Source organism: Natator depressus, chromosome 13, assembly GCF_965152275.1.
Source record: "Natator depressus isolate rNatDep1 chromosome 13, rNatDep2.hap1, whole genome shotgun sequence".
Lineage (NCBI taxonomy): Eukaryota > Metazoa > Chordata > Testudines > Cheloniidae > Natator > Natator depressus.
The window spans coordinates 11952944-11974766 of record NC_134246.1 but is presented as its reverse complement, the minus strand read 5'-3'; the positions used below and the strand labels follow the sequence as shown (position 1 = coordinate 11974766).

General features: G+C 41.5%; 1 long non-coding RNA gene across 1 annotated transcript in view; it reads right to left on the bottom strand.

Moving 5' to 3' along the window:
- The window catches only part of LOC141997279 (uncharacterized), a 181211-nt gene that overhangs the window by 13292 nt on the left and 146096 nt on the right, over positions 1–21823 (bottom strand). The window contains exons 3-4 of the long non-coding RNA XR_012641703.1: positions 21394–21480; positions 6844–7033 (exon numbers count right to left, since the gene is read on the bottom strand). This is a non-coding gene — a long non-coding RNA (uncharacterized LOC141997279). The remainder of the gene's footprint in view (positions 1–6843; positions 7034–21393; positions 21481–21823) is intronic.

Genomic DNA, 21823 nt, shown 5'->3' with positions numbered 1-21823 from the left:
TTGTTCATATTCACTGGAATGTACAGCTAAGATTGATAGGTATTTCAAAGCCAACATGATTTCTTATCCTTTCCATTGGGAGTAAATGCAACAGTATTCTTCACCTTATATGCTACTTTCTTCACTCCATCCTATTACTTCTGAGTGATTTACTGCACCGATGACAGAAGTTTTCAGAATCCTTTGTGCACAGCATAAAAGCTACAAAGCCTCTTAATTCATTTTGTAAAGCCCATTAAGTTTTTGTGAGTGCCCCTGGGAGGTATTCAGCAGGGGTGATAGATTGGAGGACAACAGGAAGCTACCATGTGCTGTTCTCTTGTTGAGGATACAGCACTGTTCTCTTCTGTAATGAGGGACGATGGCTTTGTAGTTAAAAGCATGGGACAGGGAGTCAGGAGCCCTGAGTTCCATTCTTGCTTCTGCCACAGACTTCCTGTGCAACTTTGGGCAAGACTTACAACTGCTCCAACAAGATGCTGGGAATCAGCAAGAGTTGAGGACACCTGGCCCATTACAGGGTGAGGATTTTAATCACTTAGTGCTTCATTTTCCATAAATGCTCATGGTGTTGCCAGCCCTCTTCAAGATCAACATTGATCCCTTCACCTACCCTGTGAATAGCACTGCCTAGCATGTTCTCATGGTGTCCTAGCCACAGACATGTGTAGGCTGTTTGCCTTTCACCAGGTATGTTTTAATCTTTCATTACAAAGTTGTTATAGGGGGAACCACAGTTATACAGCGGAAGGCAATTTCCACAAAACATTCTCTCCTCTTCCCAGTTCGCTCTCTGAACCCCCACCCTTACATCCTTGTTCCTCTCAAATATATCCTCCCAATTACTGAACCAATTACCTCATTAGCCCAGCCACTGCCACCCGAGTGTCAGTAAACCCCAACAGAAACTGGCAAATTAACTTCAATTAAGCCTGCAACCTTCCCAGGGCAGCAGCAACCTTAATGATCAGGGTTCTTCAGGTAGTGCCCTGTCACAACGCCATTTTATGATCCAGTCAACCAACTTGCAGGTGTTACCCTTGCAGTGAGATAGGCCAAACCAGCAACATGTATGTGAACCCCTTCAAATTCTGACATGCTTTGAACTCAAATCCTAGGATTGCACCCAGCCATAGAGTTTTGGTTCTGGGTAAATTATAAATCTGAGAGAAGATTTATTTTCATATGTGTCCAAAATTGTTCAAATGGCAGCTAATTTTACAGCTATGACTCAAGAGATTGGCTGATTTTGCAAGATTTCATCCATCTGAGAATGAAATTTTATGAGAAAAGCTCAAATCTGAATGCAAACCCTAGCTCTTATTCAGCACTGAATCTATGCCTAAACCCAGGCTCATGGATCTCAGAAATTAGGAAGTGAAATCCAAGAAATTATTCTCATTCTTGGACTCTCTGAACCCTCAGCACACAATCCTTCCCACCAAGACACTGGTAAGGCATATTTATTTAACTACACCGTATGATCAATTTACAGAAAATGGTGTGTTTAGATATTTGGTTAAAATGCTACCAAAACAAGTTTAGGATGCTGCACAATTCCTGCAAAGCATCTCCATCCAGCCTGATACTTGTGTGCATATCAGTGGGAATTTCTGGAGACTCTTTGTGCTTCCAATAAAGAAACATTTTCATTGGCTGCTTGAGAAATACAGGGTGACTTAGAATGTCCTAGCTAGCTGCCTCTCCAGTCTAATCTGCCTGGATATTTTAAACTTTGTGGAGAATGAAAAAGAGTTCAAAATGAAAAGATAATGCCAATGTTTGGCTCGGGATGTAAACAAACTTTAATTTCCCTAGCATGCCGAAGCAGAGCCTTGGATTTTAACTTCCCTGTTTCATCCCTACACTAAGCCCAAAGAAATCTCCCTAGATTTATAAAGCTATATTAATTAAGAAAGTGCACGATTTTGTGTCTGAGTTAGTTCAGAATTATAGAGTTGAAGAGGAAGTTTGATCAGGTTATTGCTTTTGCTTGATACAGAATACTAAAGGCTAAATTGATATATAGCTCCCAGCCACCTTGAGCACAGACACTGATGTAGAAAGGAATTAGCAGTGTTCTAATTGTGAGCTTTAAGCTTACATTACCAGTGCTTCAGGCACTTGCAAAGTCTTCAGACCCCTGGTGGGACATGAAGGATACTAAAGGTTTCTTCAGAGTATGACAAAATAGAATTGCTGATATGAAAAATCCAGGGGACAAAAATCACTTATTAAAAAGACACAGGCTGCCATATTGACTTCAGCAAACTCCCTCGAGAGAAAGAACGTATGACTTCAAGTCTGAGGGATCTAAAAAGAGCAGCCTGCCCACACTAGCATGTGCAAAGATCAAATCTGTGAAGATGGGTTAATTATTCCAGTCCTAGTCATGAAGTCTGACTTATCTGAGGAGGTACCTGTGTATTATTCTTACAGCAGCAATATACAGGTCACAGACACAACCAATCCAAGGGGAAACTTGAAGATCAGTAAAGCAACCTACTCCAAAATACACTGAAAGAGTTAGAGACTAGATCATTTCAAGGGAAACCCTTCCATCCCTCAGAGAGGGAAGAAACTGTTCCATTTCTTTCTAAATTCCTACAGTTTCCAAGAGATATAGAAGACAAGCCATGCTCTCCCATCCCCACTCCCTTGGAATGTGCAGTAACAGAAGTAACAGAAGCACTCCTTGTGCTTTAACAATACCAGTGTGCAAGATAAAAATAGAATTAAAATATTCCAAACCTCTGTACAAACTAGAGATGAGCTACTAAGTATCCACAGGAAACTAAGCAGCCATCTCTTGGACAGAATTCCAGTCTAGACAGAGTCCTTAGTCAAATAAATCATGTGGTCTCAATCCTTACGAGACAGAAGATTGCCTCATATGGCACCTTGAATAGTTCTATAAAATTGTTCATGTTCGTCTTTCAGAGACATGATAGAGACTGAATTATCTCCTTTCTGCAAACAAAACACCCTCCAGGTCATCTCTAGGGCAGTGCAGATGGGTACTCACTGAGGCTGTGTATATCAGAAAGGAACTGTAAGTACTGAAAAGTGAAGCCTCTGAGGCAACAGAAAATTTGGTTTCTCAATATTGCCAGTTCCTTAGCCTTTCAAACACAAATATTCACTGCAGCAAAAAAGCTCATGAAATGGCACTTCCATGCCACCTGACGTGCCAACTGTCAAAAATACAACTGCAGTGGAAGTCATCTCTATGCCTTTCCCTTGTGTAACAGTGGTTGGGCATAGGAACCCAAATGCTCGTATGTGTTTGATGGAATTCTGTTTTTAATCTCTACCTGTGATATGATGTATAAACCTTGCACCAATCAGGAATGGGTTAAGGAGTTGCTGTGGGCTGGAGTGGCCCCGCCTCATCACACCTGCAAGTCATGATAAGAATGGAGATGGGGTTCAAGAGCGGGAAAGCTCAGTTCAGTAGCAGGCTGTTCTCGGAGGTGAGCAGAATGCTGAGCTTCCCAGCTCCCTGGGAGAGGCTAGCAGAGGGCAGAGCCTAATCCCCTGCCTAAAAGAGGCACAAGTCACCTTGAGGTGAAGAGGGCTGTATCCTGTTCCTTCTGCTGGTGAACCAGTGGACTTTAAACCAGACTGTGGCCCACCGCAGGGCCCTCTGAAGGAAGAGAGGTCAGTGGCCCAGTAGGGATTGGCTGATTATTTCCTTTTCCTTCATTTATTATCTTGATCATAAGATGTTAGTTCCGTCAAAACCCCAGAAAGGATGAGCATCCGGAGAAACTCAGCTGGACAGATGAGACTTCTTCCCCTTCAGAGTGCTACAAGCACCCCCACATGAGCGACTGGACCCGGAGTGAGTCTACAACACCATCAAAACCCAAGAGGGTGCTGCTGAAGGACCAGAACCCAGCCACAGCCACTTCGTGTTAATTTGCAACCTTTGCAATTACAGAGCAAATTTACTTGTTTTACAGTAGATGCAGCAGAAATACTTCTCTTGAGGTGAATCAATAGCGGAGTATGCCTGCAGAGAGATAATATTATACAGTGGATAGTTGACTAATACATTTTTTTTTTGCTGTCTAATAGAGAGCCATTAACTTTCTCTCTGGGCAGTTCTAATATTGTGTATATGTGTGCGGTGGGTGGTCAGGAGAGACAACAATTGATTATTACATAGACATATCTGCCAAAACTCATAATAAGATCATTTAAAAAAAAGTCCATCACAATGGATATTCAACTGCACACATGGATTATGAAGTGTCTTTGCAATGTTTCTTTGAAATGAATGCCACCCTGTCGGAAAGAAGAAAATGGGGAATGATGTTGTCTGTCTATCCAAGGGAGAGGTCTGGCATGGACAGTGGCAGTGCAATCCTCTTCACACTGCATCGGTGTTTTCTCTGCCTGTTTTATCCACACAGAACATCTATACCACTTAGTTAGAGGCAGTGTTGCATGTGTAAGATATGCAGATTAGGCCCACAGTCCTTTCCTGGAGGAACCGACTCAAAGGACGAGAGAATAGTTCAGATTCCATGAGAAGCTAGTCTCTGCTGAGACTGCCCACAGGGGGGCAAATGGTTGTAGTGAATTTTATGATGTGTAGTTTCAGAGTAACAGCCGTGTTAGTCTGTATTTGCAAAAAGAAAAGGAGTACTTGTGGCACCTTAGAGACTAACCAATTTATTTGAGCATAAGCTTTCGTGAGCTACAGCTCACTTCATCGGAGCATCCAATGAAGTGAGCTGTAGCTCATGAAAGCTTATGCTCAAATAAATTGGTTAGTCTCTAAGGTGCCACAAGTACTCCTTTTCATGATGTGTAGTGAATTTTGAGCCCTAACAACATGATCCGATGTCTACTGAAGTCAGTGGAAAGGCTGACATTGACTTCATTGGATCAGCTCTTAAGAATGGGACAGAGACCAAGAAATGCATTTCACATGGTTATGATGTTCTGACACTACTGACCTGGTCTATATTTGAACCAGTGAGGCTCCCTTTTCCATTACTAATCCCCCAGCCATCCAGTATACCAGGCTGTTTGGAAATAATTTCAAAATGTGCATCACTAGGTTAGTGGAATCGTAGCCAGCGTTGTCAAAAGGTCAAGATTGAAAAGATTTTTTTCATGTCTCCCATTCACTACCTCATTTTCTATGCATGTTATTTAATTCCACCTGCGTTCAGAGTCTGCCCAATATCACAGCTGGTGGTAAAGTGTAAACATAAAAGGGCATATTCCAACTCAGACTAATGATAATTACCTGGGGTGTTAGCTGATCTGTCTCTTTGAAGGAAATACCTGTTTCTTTGCTGAAAGGTAAAAGGGTGGACATAAACCCTTTGTATACCTTAGAGAGCCAAAAGTGCCCTCTTTCTTCTTATGGTCTGATCCTCCAAGATACTCCATATGTCCTGAGAGCTCCCAAACACCCTCAATTCCCATTGACTTAGACAAGAGTTGAAGGTCCCTCCCCACTCACAGGAGGATCAGGATCAGAACAATACTTCACTGAGTTCCCACCTTAGCTCAAAGAGAGTTAATTTACCAAATTCTAGACTGTGACATCAGCAATTTCATCCTCAAAAGGATACTTATAAACATAGAAAGCTATACTCCTATAGAACAGACCAGGCTCACGATTTACGAATACTAAGATCAAGGCTCCCAAATGAAAACACTTAACTCATCAGCAACCATCCAGGTAGATACCATATTTAAGAATCTCATATTAGAAGCCCTGATCATTACTGAACAGAAAGCACAGCAATTTTCTCCATGCCATTACCCGGCTCTTCGGGAATAGTTTGATAAAGAGACCGAGCAGGCTAAAATGAAACTTGCAGTGGGTAAAGGTCTGGGAATCAGGAAACCTGGCTTCTATTAAGGACTCAGCCAATGGCTAACTATGTAAACTTGGGCACAGGCATGTCTCTTGGGCACAGATCCTCAAAGGTATTTAGGCATCTAACTTCCATTAATTTCAATAGGAGTTAGGCACCTAAATATCTTTGAGTTTCTGGACCTTAGGCCAGAATTTTCAAACGAGGGTGCCTAAAGTTAAGGTGCTAAATCTGGTTCCCAAACTTTAGGTATTCCCATTTGAAACATTCAGTCTCATCTTCTCTGTGCCTTTATCTTATGGACAAGTTGGGAAGCTGTATAAATCAATGTTTGTTAGAGCTGGTGAAAAACCTTCCATCAAAACATTTTTTTCAGTGGAAGATGGTTTTTCAACACCGTGGAAACTGTCATGGAAAAATTTCCATTCTTCTTTTAAAGTGATATTAACTGCATTACTAACTGAGTGTAAATAATCACACTCTTCTTTAAAGCACTTTACAAACAGTGATAAGTTAAACCGGATGACACTTTTTGAGATAGGAGTTATTATTAGTGCCATTTTACAGATGAGTAAACTGAGTAAAAGTGCCCAAGGTCAGTGACAATGTCTCTGTCAAAGCCAAGGTTAGAACTCTGGAATTCCTAATCCTCTATCTTTGTGCTTAGAAGACCCTTTGTTCTCAAATAAATCAACTTTAAAAGGATGTGCAAAGCATTAAGTTTAAATTCTGCTGCCCTTGCTCATGCAAAACTCCCATGGAGGCCATTTTGCATGAGCAAAAGCTGCAGGACTTGGCACAATATTAGAAATGGTTATTTGGGCCCCGTTAATGAAGTGATCACCTGACAATATACTAGTCAAGAAATACCAGCTGGTGAAACTCAATACAATGAATACAATACACTGAAAGATTGCACAATGTCCCTTTGATTTTGTGCTTATCACCCATTAAATTATTTAAAAAAATATAGTCTGCAAAGAAACAATAGTCCACTTACAAGTTCCTCATTTCTGGAAGGGTGAAATCCAGGAATGATTAATGAGGTGGCTCAGGAGGCGAACAGACTCCAAAGCAAATGAGGAACAACTGCAACTTGTAGATCAATCCATTCTCTGTCAGGGCATAGCAAACATTGTGGTCTCCAGCCTGCATGTCACCAGATTCAGTATTAGGTCATTTAAGAATCCCTGTGTGACACAAATAGAAAAACAAGGTAGCAGCAGAAATATAATGATTAATTTTACATGGCGTAACTAGATCTGCATGGCAATTCCACTCCTCGGAAATCCCTTGACAGCAGCTTTTTCTTTCTTTCCTAGTCTATAATTGACACAGGGCTCCTGAAGACATGAAATCAGGTTGGTCAGGGTGGGAGGGGAATGATCATCATTTTTATAAAGAGGTTTCTCTGCAGTTGGGCACTGTACCATCAGCGACTTTGTTCTGCGGAAGAATGAATGAAACGACTGATCTATTTAGTGTTGGTGAAGAAATACAGTATGTATAAACACGAGCTTTCCACTAAATGACCTCTTTATCACAGCACGAAAACTGATGTAGTCCAAGCATCTGCATATTTATTATTTGCCATGATATTGATGGAACCTCTAAAACCTAAATTAGAGTGGGATTCAATAGATACATTTAATTAAAAATAAAACAGTGCAGATTTGTTCCCTTTCAGTTGCAAGAATGAAAATACAAAACACATTCTCAATACATTCTCTGTGATAATACTATTAGGTATTGTCATAGCTGTAGAGTTGTAGGACTAATTACCAGCTTTATGACTGATGAGCAGTAGAAACATATAACTTATTGAATTACATTATAACAAGATTACACTGAATACTTGCAGATACAACTCATGAATAACAATGATGAGCCCAATCCTGCACCCAGAATCCTACCTGAAAGTAATAGCAAAACCACCACTGATTTCCATGAGAACAGGATTGGACCCATTAAATATTGTATAGCTCTCCCACTAGTGTCAATGGGCTGGAGGGTTGTGGGGGTGGGGGTGGGTGTCACACTGTATAATCACTTTTTGGGGAAGAGAATGAGTGTGCTGTCTTGGGTGTAAGTTCAGACATGTTCTTACTTGACCCAAACTGGTTTGCAATCCTTTAAAAAGCCTTGGGATACAGAAAGCAAACTTCCAAGACTAGGTAAGTCTCCTACACTACAGTCAGAAAGCATCTGGAGAACACCACAGGAGTAGGTGGACACTTGCTTCCGAAGAAGTGATAGTATCACTTATAAGAGGTGAGACAAAAAAAAAGAAGTTCTGATGAAAGTACAGCCCTCACAAAGAAATAACAGCACTGAGAATATAATAGGAGATAGAGACTATATGGGGGAACCCTTTAGACTTAGTAATATTTGCTGAAACACGTCCCATACACATACATATAAATTAGGTCTGGAATGTAGCCCAAACTATAGGACTAATGGAGTGAGTGCAATATATTTGTATCTGCGTTTACAAGTATACCAATCCCTCTTGCGTACAGAATGTCAGACCTGCTCAGATGTGCTGCTCTTGAGTGGCTGAGTCACAGACTCAACAGGCCCTAATGCTGCTACAGTTAGTGGACAATTATTTATTTATTATTGTATCACAGTAAAGCCAACAGGCCAGTAGCCCATTTGTAAGAACTTGCTTTAGCTCAAGAGGGTGGGATTTGTGTTTTTGTGTGGTGCAGAAGGTCTGGAGTTTTATTCCAGGCAACAAACATGACATTTTTGCAGGCAGTGTGTGGAATAATTGGCACATACAAAGTCCTGTGCAGCTACCAAATTGTTAGATGATGGAGGATGGTTCTCTGATGTTTCTGAATGGAATCAGTTTGAATTAAAAACTGTCAGTATTTTCCCTGAGCCCACGTAGTTGTCTGAGATACCAGTAAAGTGGGTTAACTGGTAGAACATAAGAATGGCCACATTGTGTCAGACCAATGGTCCATCTAGCCCACTATCCTGTCTTCCAACAGTGGCCAGTGCCAGATGTTTCTGAGGGAGTGAACAGAACAGGGTAATTATCACATGATCCATCTCATGTCATCCAGTCCCAGGTTCTAGCAGTCAGAGGTTTAGGGGCACCTCGGAGCATGGGGTTGCATCCCTGATCATCCTGGCTAATAGCCATTGATGGACCTATCCTCCATCAACTGATCTATTTATTTTCTGAACTCAGTTATACTTTGTGCCTTCACAACCTCCCCTGGAAACAAGCTCCCCACGTTGACTTTACTGTAAAAAGAAGTACTTCCTTATGTTTGTTTTAAACCTGCTGCCTATTAATTTCATCAGATAACCCCTGGTTTGTGTGTTATGTGGATTGTGCTATGTTCAGCTGGATGTGCTGGACATCTGGAGCCATTCTTTTAAAATGCACCTGTGTTTTAATTATCCAAGACTTAAAAGGTCAGTGGGAGTTTAAAGAAGGGCATTATTTCCTGAAAAGTGTATGTACTAAACTAAATCATGGTGCTCACTAGTGTGAAACATCTTAGGACCACCTACAGAGAAGAGAGGTGGGTTAGAGCCAAGAGGGTGGAGCAAAGGCCAAGCAGCTGAGAGGTTGAAGACTTGGAAGCCTAGAGACAAAGTGTATGGGGAGAACTGGAAGCAGAAAGAGGTGACAATAACCATTGTTACAGTAGGACAAACTGAAATCCTGGATCCAAGCCTCCCAGGAGATGAGACCCATGAAAGTAGGAACCAAACAGCATCACACCAAGAGATCCAGCTCCCAAATCTCTGCAAACTGAACTGACTTGAAGAGGGGGCTCCATCCTGTAAGGTGCTGAGAGCCTCTTGAGATAGAGTTGAAGGCGCTCGTTGCCTTGCAGACTCGGGCCTGAATGAGGAAGAACAATCCCAGGTTGTAAACAATATCGACACATTCCAGTTACTTATTTCACCATAGCAGGAGAATTAATTATTAAGCAATTACAGTTTAGAGTCTGGACAAAAAATTCAATGTAAGGCTCATCAGCTAGAGAATTTATAATGGTCCATAGCTATAAAAATATCCTCTCTAGGACCATATAATAGTTAAAGAGCTTTAGCCATTTTATAGTGGTTCTATGGAGCTCCTCAATGCTCTTTGCAGTTTGTAGCAAGGAAATGAAAAATCTCAGCCCAAGTCTAATGCTAATTGCTGTAGACACCTATTGTTGAACCAAAGGGAAATACAGTCAGAAAAGCTCACAACATTCAGAGCTGTGTCCAGGGAATATTAATTTATTAATAATAATTAATAAATAACCCAGCCTAAACCACTGAGTAGATATTAACAATATTTTCTGAAGGTTTTTAATACATTTTCCCACTCTTTCCTTTTCTTTCTCCACCTTCCCCAGCCTCAGCTGAACCCTCTCCTCCCTGGCCATCAGTAGTTTCAGTTACTATCAGCTCGGAGGCTCATGAGAACAGGGAACCTCTGGGAATTCCTAGCTGCACAGTGCCCTTTTTTGGACACCTTAGGTCGCAGACTGAGGCATAGGTGGTCAGCAGCAGAAAGGTGTTTGTGATCCACCGAGATGCTGCTGAACAGGGGATGAGGGAGGCAGGTGGACCTTTCTCTGGAAGATACCAGTGATGAGATGGTACAAGTAGAAGAGAAACAGGCCTGCTTAGCTGGTCCCACAAAGATGCCAGATGTGGTTAACTGCCCCAACCCACCACGTGCTGGAGATCCAAAAGAAGGAAAAAGTAATGAGGCGTCTTAGGCCCTGTTTTGATAGAAGGAGTAGCTTATCAAGTTTCACAGTGTCCCTCCTTTGAGAGTCGGGGGGGGGGGGGGCAGGTTTCAGGTTAATGTGCATCCAAAACCCAAAGGGAATCTTACCACCCCAGGCAAACTGAACCCATTGGCATCCGCTCAGCCACCATTCTGACTCAGCGGGAAAGATGCCCAACATCTCCAGAAGCTCTCACCACATACAGTGTTTTTTTTAAAACTTGGCAGTTGAAAAATAGATTGTTTCGCCTCACCAATAGGTCTGCAAGAAATAAAGAGTCCTGGGAAAGAGCTGTTCCACAAACACATCCCCCTGTCCTTGCAGACAAAAGTCCATGTGAAAACGGAGATTATTGAATACTGCTGGAAATGGTGTTAACATATCCTCTGGGGCCAATGTACCCTGACCCCAGCACAAGGGCCAGAAAGGGCAGTACAGAGTCAAAGGCAGCTTAGCCAACAAAGTTCTCGTGCTGCCCTTGCTATGCTAGGGAATAGGGGATGTAAAATAGCATGGAAGGAGAGAAACACCACATCTGGCAAAGGATAAGCGGAGGAAGGACCCATCTTTTTCCTTCTGATCCTCAGCTTTTGATCTCTTCAGCAGCTACGTGCCACACCATTACCACGTTCTCACCAAGGGCCTGATCCAAAGCCCAGTGAAGTTAATGGGAGACTTTCCACTGACTTCAATGGGCTTTGGATCAGGCCCCAAATCCACAACGTTGTTGATGACTGTACAGTCCAAGTGCTTCACATTCAAAGCCACCAACGTCTCTGTCTAATTAGCTCCTCCCTGTGCAACTGTACACGGACAATGAGCACATGAGCCTGATGAAATAAAGCAGTTTATTCACTCTTTTTTTTTAAATATTGTTTCTAATGAATTCAAATCAAAATGGAAATGAAGCAAGATGAGTGTGTGTTTCCTTTCTCTTTTGGCTTGGAAGAATGGATTTCTTCTGTACGTTCTGAACCTGTTTCTCCTGAGATTGCATCTGAGTTCTATCAACCTATGTCACTTAATCTTTCTAAAGGTAAATACTTTCTGGTATCATCCTAAATTTGAGTCTGTAGCTTCCAGAGGAGCCCTGCATCCCCCTAAAGCCGGCTCGCTTTAATTTATAATCTCCACCTTCTGTTATAAAATAAATGCCAGGATGATGGAAAGCTGCCTTTCTAGGTCAAACATTTGGAGAAAAGTTGGGAAGGGGAGGGGGTAAGGCCCTATTAAATCAAGAAAGTTCTCTAATGATTTGTAAAACATCTTAATTGCTCCAGCACAATCTACAGGCTTCACTTTCATGTCTCACACAGGACATATAACTCAGCCTAATATTTCAGAATTAGCAACTTGCTGAAGTAACCAGACTATAATCGTCCTAGTCATGGGTTACACTTTTTAAGGTCTCACCAGCACACCCCAGCCTCCTTCTTTAAGTGATTTGTGTAACTGCAGGCTTATCTTCAAAGAGCAGATGTATGAACTATCATTTTTGATTAAAGCCATCCAGTCAGAATAAAAAAAATCATCTGTTCACTGCAGCTAGAATCATCTATTTTAAATACATTTACATATCCCCTTAGCTGTCCAACCATTTCCCCCACCCCCCTTCCCTTCTTTCCGCAGCTTGGAATCCTGCCACATTTATATTTTGTGCTAAATACTCAGGGTCCTAATTAACAGAAATGGGATGTCAGCAGGGTACCAGTCAGCAAGGAATGATTTTTGCTTCACTGGGATGCAGTGCAGCATGGAGCAAATACTTCGTATCCCATGCAGAGAGCTGTATGGAGCACATTGCAGAGCAAGTGAAATGGGAGGATTTAGGCATTTTGAAAATTTTGTGAAATGGCCAAAAAAAGAACACAAAACACTCAGAGTTCCAATGGCAGCTTCGCAAGTTTTAGGTTTTTTTTGCCAGTGCAACCCTAAAATAATTCAAAGTTGAGCATGTGACTTATTCCAAAAGGGGGCACATTTTCAGGGTCTGATCCCACAGTCTATCTGCTCCCATTAACATCGACCCAGTTCTGGGCACAGACCAGGAACTTTGTATGCTCAGCATAGGCTTGATCCACAGCGCAGGGAAGTGAAGGGGATTCTTTGCACTGACTTCCATGGCCTTTGTGTAAGGCCCAGTCAGTGCTAAACAAAGATGAAATTTAGAGAAGATTAAACCTATTTCATAGATTATAAGATGCTGGGGGCAGGAGCAGTCTCTCCTGGGTGCTGGGTGTTGTTGGTGGCCTGTGATACACAGGAGGTCAGACCGGATGGTCTTGTGGTCCCTTCTGGTCTTCAATTCTATATGACTCTAGTGTCCCACACATAGCCAAAATTAAAGCTTGGGACGTTAGCCCAAAATGTAGCCAAAGCTTATCCCGTTAGCCGCGGTTGGCGGAGCAAACCCATGAGCATATGCCATTGGCACAACTTTTACAAACTAGCTGGCCAGACCTGACAGTCTTGATTTGAAACTGTCTTTCTCTGAGGTGGTCTACCTGATCCAGCGGATGGGTCCCACTCGATGCAAAGAGCTGAAGTGACTTGCCCAAGGTCACCCAGCATGTCTGTGGCAGAGCCAGGGATAAAACCCAGGTCTCCCGAGTCCCACTCCTGCACCCTCCCGACATTGCCAAAACTAACATGCCTCCCAAATGAGCTTATTTAAGGTACAAACCTGCAGTACTGAAGTCTCTGGGAGTTTTGCCATTGACTTCAGTGGGAGTCATTTGAAGGGGTGTTTTTCAGGGTGTAAGCCACGCAAATCCCAGGGTCTTTAGCAGGATTTGAGCAAGTATAATGCCTTGCACAACCCTAGACCCATGTGTTTGCTTTAGTGAGAGCTTATTTTTGGTGTGATTTCATGAAAATCTTGAACTTTTGCACTCCCATGTCCCCTCATATAAAGTGGTATGGGGGCATGAATAAACCCCACATTAGGGGCATCTCCTGAGAGACACTGGGCACCCACAATCCCATAGAAAGTGAGGGCGTTCAGTACCTTGCAGGATTAGGTCCAGTGGGAACTGAAGATGCTTGATCCTGCTCCTATCAAAGTCAATGCAAATTTTGTCAATGAGAGCCACAGCAGACCCTAGCTGTTTAGGAATGCTCAAGATTTGATCCCTCCACTCCTGAAATTTTGCAACTTAACCAGAATGGGCAAAAAATGTGCTTGCTTGAATCTGGGGAGTAAAACTGTCCACCTATTTATAAACACTCTGAATTTTCACCCCAAAGGGCCTGACACAAAGCCACAGACATGAGAAAAATCAAAATGAAGACTACAGTCTGTTCGTAACAGGTCTGGCCTTACCATGAGGCAAACTGAGGCAGCCACCTCAGGTGCCAGACGCAGAGAGGGCACTAGGACCCAGAGTTTCAAAGTTTTGGCCCAAGCGAGGGCACATGGGGGTGTCATTTGAGCTCCCCGCCTCAGGTGCCAAAATGTTGTGGGCAGGCCCTGGTTCTTAACTCACCTCATTTTATCTAAGGAAATTGCCTCCCAGCACATAATCCACCCGGAGTATGAATAAAGGGCTGCTTCTAAGCCGACTTGGATCAAGCATCACCCAGAGAGCACTTAGGGTCCTAGTACTGATACAAAATATGGTATTTTTGCTACACTAAAATCCCACTGAAATAAATAGGCCATCCTGGTTTCATTTGCAGCAGTGAGAATGGGTTCTCTGCAGCAAGAATGGTAGCTGGCATGGTGGACAGGGTAGGAGAAAAGTGAGGCGAGCCAGAAGTTGAAGCAGTGAAAGAGACACAAAAAACCTGAAAGTAGGAGACAGAGAGGGGGACAGGGCATTGGGCACTGAGGCACAGAGAGCAGCTCTTGTGAAAAAGACCAGGGAATGAAGGAAGGCGACAGAGGAAACAAAGAAAGGACAAGAGAGAAAAACTAAATAGTTCTCACATCCTGGATGCAAACCTTTGTGCTTATTTTTAGCCCACTTGTAATAGCCCTGGTGCTTAACATCCATGTCCACCACACACACAGAGCCAAACACAAGCAGTGTTTAACTTTAAAGGGAAAACCCTCACCGACCCTCAACTAACGCATGGCTGGGCACCTAATGGTCATGCCATTGCCATAATTAATTAGTTTAATTCTGGTCTATGCAAAAATCCAAAAGGAGAATCAAGAGAAAATGATTTACGCCTGTGAAGCACAAGCCAGATTCTCTCAAGCTCTCCGTGTTTCTGGCTGTCTCTCTCGCCAGAAATAATCCGTTTCTGAAAACAGCCAAAGATTCAGAAGCAACAAAAACACTTGGATTTCAAGGTCAGATTGATCTGAGCACTGATCTGTCTTTTCTACAAATCTTTGAAACACTCACCTTCTGTAGCTCTGATTCTTTTCATCAGACGGTTATAAGACCAACAATGATTACTGCTCATATCTGGACAGGTAACTAACAGAAATAATTTTAGATGCACACTAAGATTTAGAATGGACTACACTTAGTCATTTCCCCTTATTGATATCATGCTTTTTCACACACTCTTTTTTATAATAAGCCCATCAAGCTAAAATGTGTTCCCTCTCCAGAATTTCTTTCACCTCTTGTTAGTTTGTTCTTGTTCTTGTTTGTTCTTGTTCTTGTTAGTTTGTTAGTTTGTTCTTGTAGGAGCTAATGAGTACATGGCTGTTTTTAAATAAAAGAAATGCTGGATTAGGTTCTGGTTGTTTGGGGAGGCAAATTAAAACATGGCATGGATGTACATAATAATAACAACCCAGATCCCTTCTAGTGTCTGAGTTGAGCTCAGCACACTCAAGAATAGGTGGGGTCAAAGTAGTTTTAAACCACTTTCAGGCATCCCTCAAACTGGGGATGTCTGGCCGCTGGTACAGTCCCTAGTGTAAAGTAGATCAGTCACAAGGCTGCTCTACATAGTGCCAGCTACCAATGACCCCTATGCCACCCATAATCCCTATGCTCCAGCAATCTCTCTGTGGAAGCATAAAATAATGAGGCCTCCTGTATGCCCTGTAGAGACAAGGTGGGGACGATGTAGAAGTCACTGGAACACCTCTATGCCAGCCGACGATTGTCCCAAGTAGAATGGGCTGTGTCTCCATGGTCACAGATGCTTTAGGCCTGGTGTACATGAAAGGCAGGACAGAACCAGGCATTTTAGATGTAACCAAACCTTTGAACCTTCTCTTTAAGGTAAGACCTGGACAAAGTCAATACGTATGGAAACTCATTCAACACACACGGGTTTTGTCTGATCTCATTCAAACCAGTGTGACTGTATTGCCGTTAACAGAGTTCTGCAGGAGCCAAGGTGGGGGGAGTTGATGGTTCTCAGCACCACACAGGATCCAACCCAAAGTTACCTCTAGCGCTGGGAGACAATTTATTCAATGAATTTGGCCATTGTGCTGTTCACAAATTCAGTTGTCAGAGTTTGTTCATTTCTTGGAATTATATGTCAAATGGCTTATGCCAGCACATTTCAGCCTATGGGCAGCACGTGAATTATCCACTGTAGCTATTATTTTGAGAATCCACCAGTTGTAATAGACTATTCATCCTGTGTCCATGGTCACTGCTTGTTCAATGCATGACTAAAACTTCTATCAACATGAGGCCCGCTTGCCGGCTACAAGTAGAAATACTTGTGCCCAAACCTATTCATACACGTATTCAGAATGCTTCCTCTTCACACAAACATTCCTATGAGTATAAAACTGTATAAATATCCATGGAAAGGAAATAAATGAACACTTGTGAATATTTTCCTTTCATTATCCCCACCAGCTCATCTCTCTCGTGTCCCATAAGAGGCCTTTTGTAGTTAAAGACATTTCTTTGGCAGGATATTGTATAAGAGCATGCAATATGTCTGCATGCCCGGCAGTTGGCCTATGGATAAATAGAAAGCTACAGGCTTGTAGTGATTCCAGATCTTTGATCATTGTTAAGAACATAGGAAAATATGCTGCAGAAAAACACCAAAAAATTCAAAGGAAAATTAAAGAAAGAAATGAGACAGCTTCTTTCATAGCTATAAAAAGGAGCTATGCATACTCATCTTCATCTAAACTATTAATCAGATCCCTAGACAATTGTCAGTTATTTTGATTAGACAGATTAAATATATGATAGAACAATTAATTAGATTTTGAACTTTTGGGGCCAGGGACCATCTTTTTTGTTTTGTATTTGCAGAGCACCTAGCACAATGGTCCATGACTGGCACTCCTGTGAGCGATCATAATAAATAAATAAATAAACAAATAAATAATAATAAATAATAAATAAATAGTTAGTTAATCCTGGTGACACACAGTTCATAATAGATTGTTGGAACAAGGTTTGAAGCACCAGAAAAAACAATTATGAGCAAAAACAAATATATAGCGTGGAAATGTAAATGGAAAATTTCCAGCCCAGTTTTTCCTCATACAGGATATTCGTAGATTTAAAGACGAGAAGGAATCACTATGATCAAATAGTCTGAGCTTCTGCTTCACACAGGCCATAGAATTTCAAGCAGTAATTCTTGCATCAAGTCTACAACTTCTGGCTGAGTGAGAGCAAATCTTTTAGAAAGAGATCCACTCTTGATATAAAGTCTTCAAGAGATGGAGAATCCACCATAGACTTAGGTAGGTTGCGTCAACGGTTAATTACCTTCATGTTACAAATAGATTAAGATTAAAGCAGTCCAAGGCATTTAGACACTTGTTTTTAATTAATTTTAATGGAATATATCTGGCTAAATCCACTAGGCTGCTTTGAAATCTCAAGCACATCTCTCAGTGGCTTCAGTGGAAATTGCTCATGTATAGCAAAGGGGAAATCAGGCCCTGGAGTTGGAAGAATAGTACCTGGAAGTTATTAGTATGGCACATTCTATGACTTTCAACAGGAATGTTCAACCCAGTCCCCTACACCACTTTACATGCTAATAAAACATGAGTTATGATGATGACTGGTGATAATTATTTGCCAACTGTATATACCAATATTAAAATGCTACCCAGGTGCTGGAAGGCAGCAGCAGGTGTTGGAATGGAGAGAAATAATCGTAATTGTCGGTGATGTCTTTTTATTATGTCTGACTCCAGTGAGAAAGGAGAGAGAGAGGCACACTGTAGGAATGAGAGGAAGGACACACTGAGGTAAATGATACACAGAAGTCTCCTCTTGGTTACTTACAGTTAAAAACAGATCTCAGTTCAAGAGTGGGCAAACAAACATGGGGCCCAGTTATGCTATCAGTTCTCACGGGCCAGCTTTTACGCTGCTGTGCCCTTATTCAGGCACAACTCCCATTGATTTCAAAAGAGCTGAAGGATTTGACCAACTGGTTCTAAATAACCGTATTTACCATACGCCTCCGTGGACATTTCTGCTGGAAATTCCCAGTGGGTCCAGGAGATGCTGCTGCATTAACTGACGCTTAAGAAGCAAAAATGTTTTAATTAAAACTATGGATAATATCAAAGCCAAGCTTTACTGAGTAATGTCTGTGTTTCAGGAAAGTAGAAAGGATTTATCTGCTAATAATATTAATATTATTGTTTTTGTTTATGTTATTAGCTCCTGTTTGCTGTCATGCTAAGAAGATATCACCACAGCCACGCACAATATATCACGCCATAAGCTCCTGTATGCGAAACACTTACATTGGGCATCCCTACTATGCTTGATTGCAAAAATAATAAGACAGGTGAATCAGAGAGTACATTCTGCAGGCTCTTTATGATCCTCTTCACAGTAACTCTGGAATGGCGTAAGGAGTGGGTTATAAAGGTTTCTCTAATTAGAGGCATGAATATTCCAACCAACTTGGAGCTGCTAGGCAGGAGTTTTTTTATCTGCACAGAGGAATGCGGGGATTTGTTCACAGCAGTGAATAATCTCAGCCAACCTCCCCATTTTCAGAGCACTTTGTAGGAGGTTAGATACTATTATATTGTCATTATACTCTGCATTACAGTACAGCTGAAATCTCTTGGGACTTTCTTCCTGGAAAAGTTAGTCAGTGGCAGTGGAAGCATGTTGAAGTAGTCTTTCAATGTGCGGACGAGTCCTACAAACGAGTAAAGTGCAAGATAGGGTAAATGCATGCACAGGCACATAAATAGAGATTTCAAAGTCATAAATGCCATTCTCTTTTTAGTTAGGCACCAGACTATGACAGCAACCATAGGCATATGCCTGCTGCCAATAAAAACAATAGCAAAGCTTCCACTGACTTTGATGGAAGCAAGATTAAGCCCCAAACATGGGCTAAATACAATGGGATTTCTCACAGGAGTAAACTGTTGGATTTAGTCCTAAAGATCTAAGACCTAAGGTCGCAGGGGAAATTGACCGGCATAGCTGTTCTAGAATATCTCACGCATGTGGGCATTCTATCCCACAATAAAAGTGATTTCATTTTGGAATCATTACTCTGCTTTGTGAGCAGAGTAATTATGCTGGAATAAAGGCACTTTTACTCTGGAATAGTGTACACATGGGCAGCTATTGCAGAATAGTTATTCCAGAACAGTTATGCAGGTCAATTTCCCTTTGTGGACAAACCCTAAAACTTCTTGAGGGGGAAGAGAGAAAGACTGTAGGATAACTATATGCTGTTGTTTTCCATTTGTGTAAAAAGTAAAAATCCTAGCGCCCAACCTGCAATGTGCTGCATCCTCTCCTTCCAATGAAGTCCAAGAGAATTGAAGGCAATCAGTACTTTGTAAGAAGCAGTCAGCCTTTTGAAAGGCTGATCCCCTCCAAGGGATCTTGCCCCAGGATATGAGTAACTCTCACTGAAGTTAATGGGAGTTCTTGGTTCCGTGACAGGAAGATAGGGCTGCTGCAGCCTCAAAAGCATTAACACATGACTAGGGTGAGTTTTAGTGGATGACGTAACCAAAGCAGAATCAAGATTGGAAGCTGATAGACCTCAGTCACCTTCCTCATTCCTTACATTGAACTATTGCAGGTATAGATGATACCCAGTATTATCTTATCAGGCATTTTAATTTTGCATGTCAGAGATTAGTCTAATGAGCCCAGTTCAATGCTAGCACATTAACTACACTCCAGCAGACTGAATGCCTTCATTTTAGAGAGGACTCCTACAGAAAATCTTTGAATTTTTACAATAAATTCTTGCCCATAGTTTGCAGAGCAATAATAATGTAATACCACGCTCTCTCCTCAGATAGCTGCAGGGTCCCTTTTAAATGAATTGGAACAAACAAACTATCCAACTAATCCAGAAACATGACCCTTATCAAAGGTAGAATCAAACAATACCTCAAACCAATCCACATTTAAAAAGAACAAACTTTTTTGTGTGCTTCCAAAGAGTTACTCAGCAGGTAGTTTGCATTCAGAAAATTCAGCACCACCAACAAAAATGGCTTCGTGTTTGAAGAGGTTTTTTTTTTAGTGCTATTATTGCACTTATTTGACAAAGAGCAGCACAGAAAACCCTTCAGAATATTACAGTTGGTAACATTCAATACAGCCTACCATCCTATGCTGTTATTCAGGCAAAGTTTCTAATATGTGTCGGTCCTGAGTGGTTTGTTTTTAAATTTTGAACTTTTTTCAAAACTTTCAACCATCCAGTGGTAGCTCTTGTTCAGTATTTAATATTCAATCAATAATCTGTGTTTTTTTATTCAAATTTATTCATTGAAGGTTGGCTTTGTTGTGAGTGGGACTCAAAAAATGTGGATACAATTCCCATCTCTGTAGCACACTTTCAGTGTGTCCTTGGGGTAATCATTTCATCTCTCCATGCCTTATTTCCCCATCAGTCACATGGAGGTAATAATACTCCCTTTGTCCCTGCCTTCCCTTTGTTTTGTCTATGTACACTGGAAGCTCTCTGGGACAGGGACTGCCTCTAACTAATGCATTTGTATGTTGACATCAATGGGAAGACAACTGAAACATTAAAACACTTCACATCCTGCTTGTAGCTGGAGTTTCAGAGAACATTCTACATAAAGACGGTTGAGAATTTGCCATCAAAGTGTTTTTCAATGGAAAATGCAGTTTCTGCTTTGTTGAAATTTTTCATGGGAAAATTTTTATTTTGCAAAAAGTTTTCAATTTTCCTTTGGGAAAATAAAAATGAAATATTTCATTTTTGCTTAAGTTGGCATTAATCTGTGTCTGAGTGGCTCCAGTGTCTCAATGGAGCTGCAACGTGGGTGCCTCATGCCTCAATGCTCCTCTATGTGTCTGGCTCCCTGGCTGGACTACATCTCTTATAGTACACTATGGTCTCCATTCTGCTTGAGAATTCTGCACCACAGAGCATCATGGGAGTCATATGATCATGGTGCATTCTTTTTGTGATTCTTTACTAGTGTTGCATCTCACAGTGTAACTCTACTTCCACCCTATTCACCACCACGATCCACCAGAGCCTGAATTTGTTAATCATTCAGGCATGATGCAAAACCATCTTCTTTCTGAGGCACTCAGGTGTGGGCATGAGTTGATGGAATGAGCATATAGTGAGTTTGATTTGGTATGCTTATTCTATTCTGGTTCTCAGGGATAGGTTGTTTGTTGGTTCTGAGCACATCTGGATGTAAATCATGGTGGATACATTTTTGTTATGAATACTCTTGGTTTTAAATCCTGCAGTGCCTAGGGTCCTAGATTATTCCTATAGAAATTGGAGTCAGTTAGTGATACAGTATTTATCTCTCATCCTATAGTTCTGACAATAAATCACTTTAGAACACTTGAGGGCAAATTTTTTGCTTAGCACACAGAAACAGAATGGCAAATATAAAGACTTACCTAGTATATAATTGAAACACTTCATTTAGGTTATAGGAAATGTCCACTCTCAGTTCTAGGCTGAGGGATTGAAAGAGGGACTTCTTCCTGTTTAGAAGGGATAAACGAAAAACTGATTTGACAAGACTTAATTGCTGGTTGGGTTTAAATTGAATGTGTGGCCTAAACATCTTCTACAGCACAGATAAATAACCTCTAATGACTATTCTTTCTATGACATTGCCCATTTCTCCACTTTACCAACAATCAGTTGAGACTCAGAGCCTGGCACACTTGAGCAATGAAAATACACCACATTTTGGAAACACGGGGCACCAGCCCAATACCCTGATGACAGAGTCATGCACTGCTATGCCGTAAGCGTGGGCACAATTTTCTATCACATTTGAGCCATTAAGGTCTTGGTACACCATGAAGACATATGCTTGAC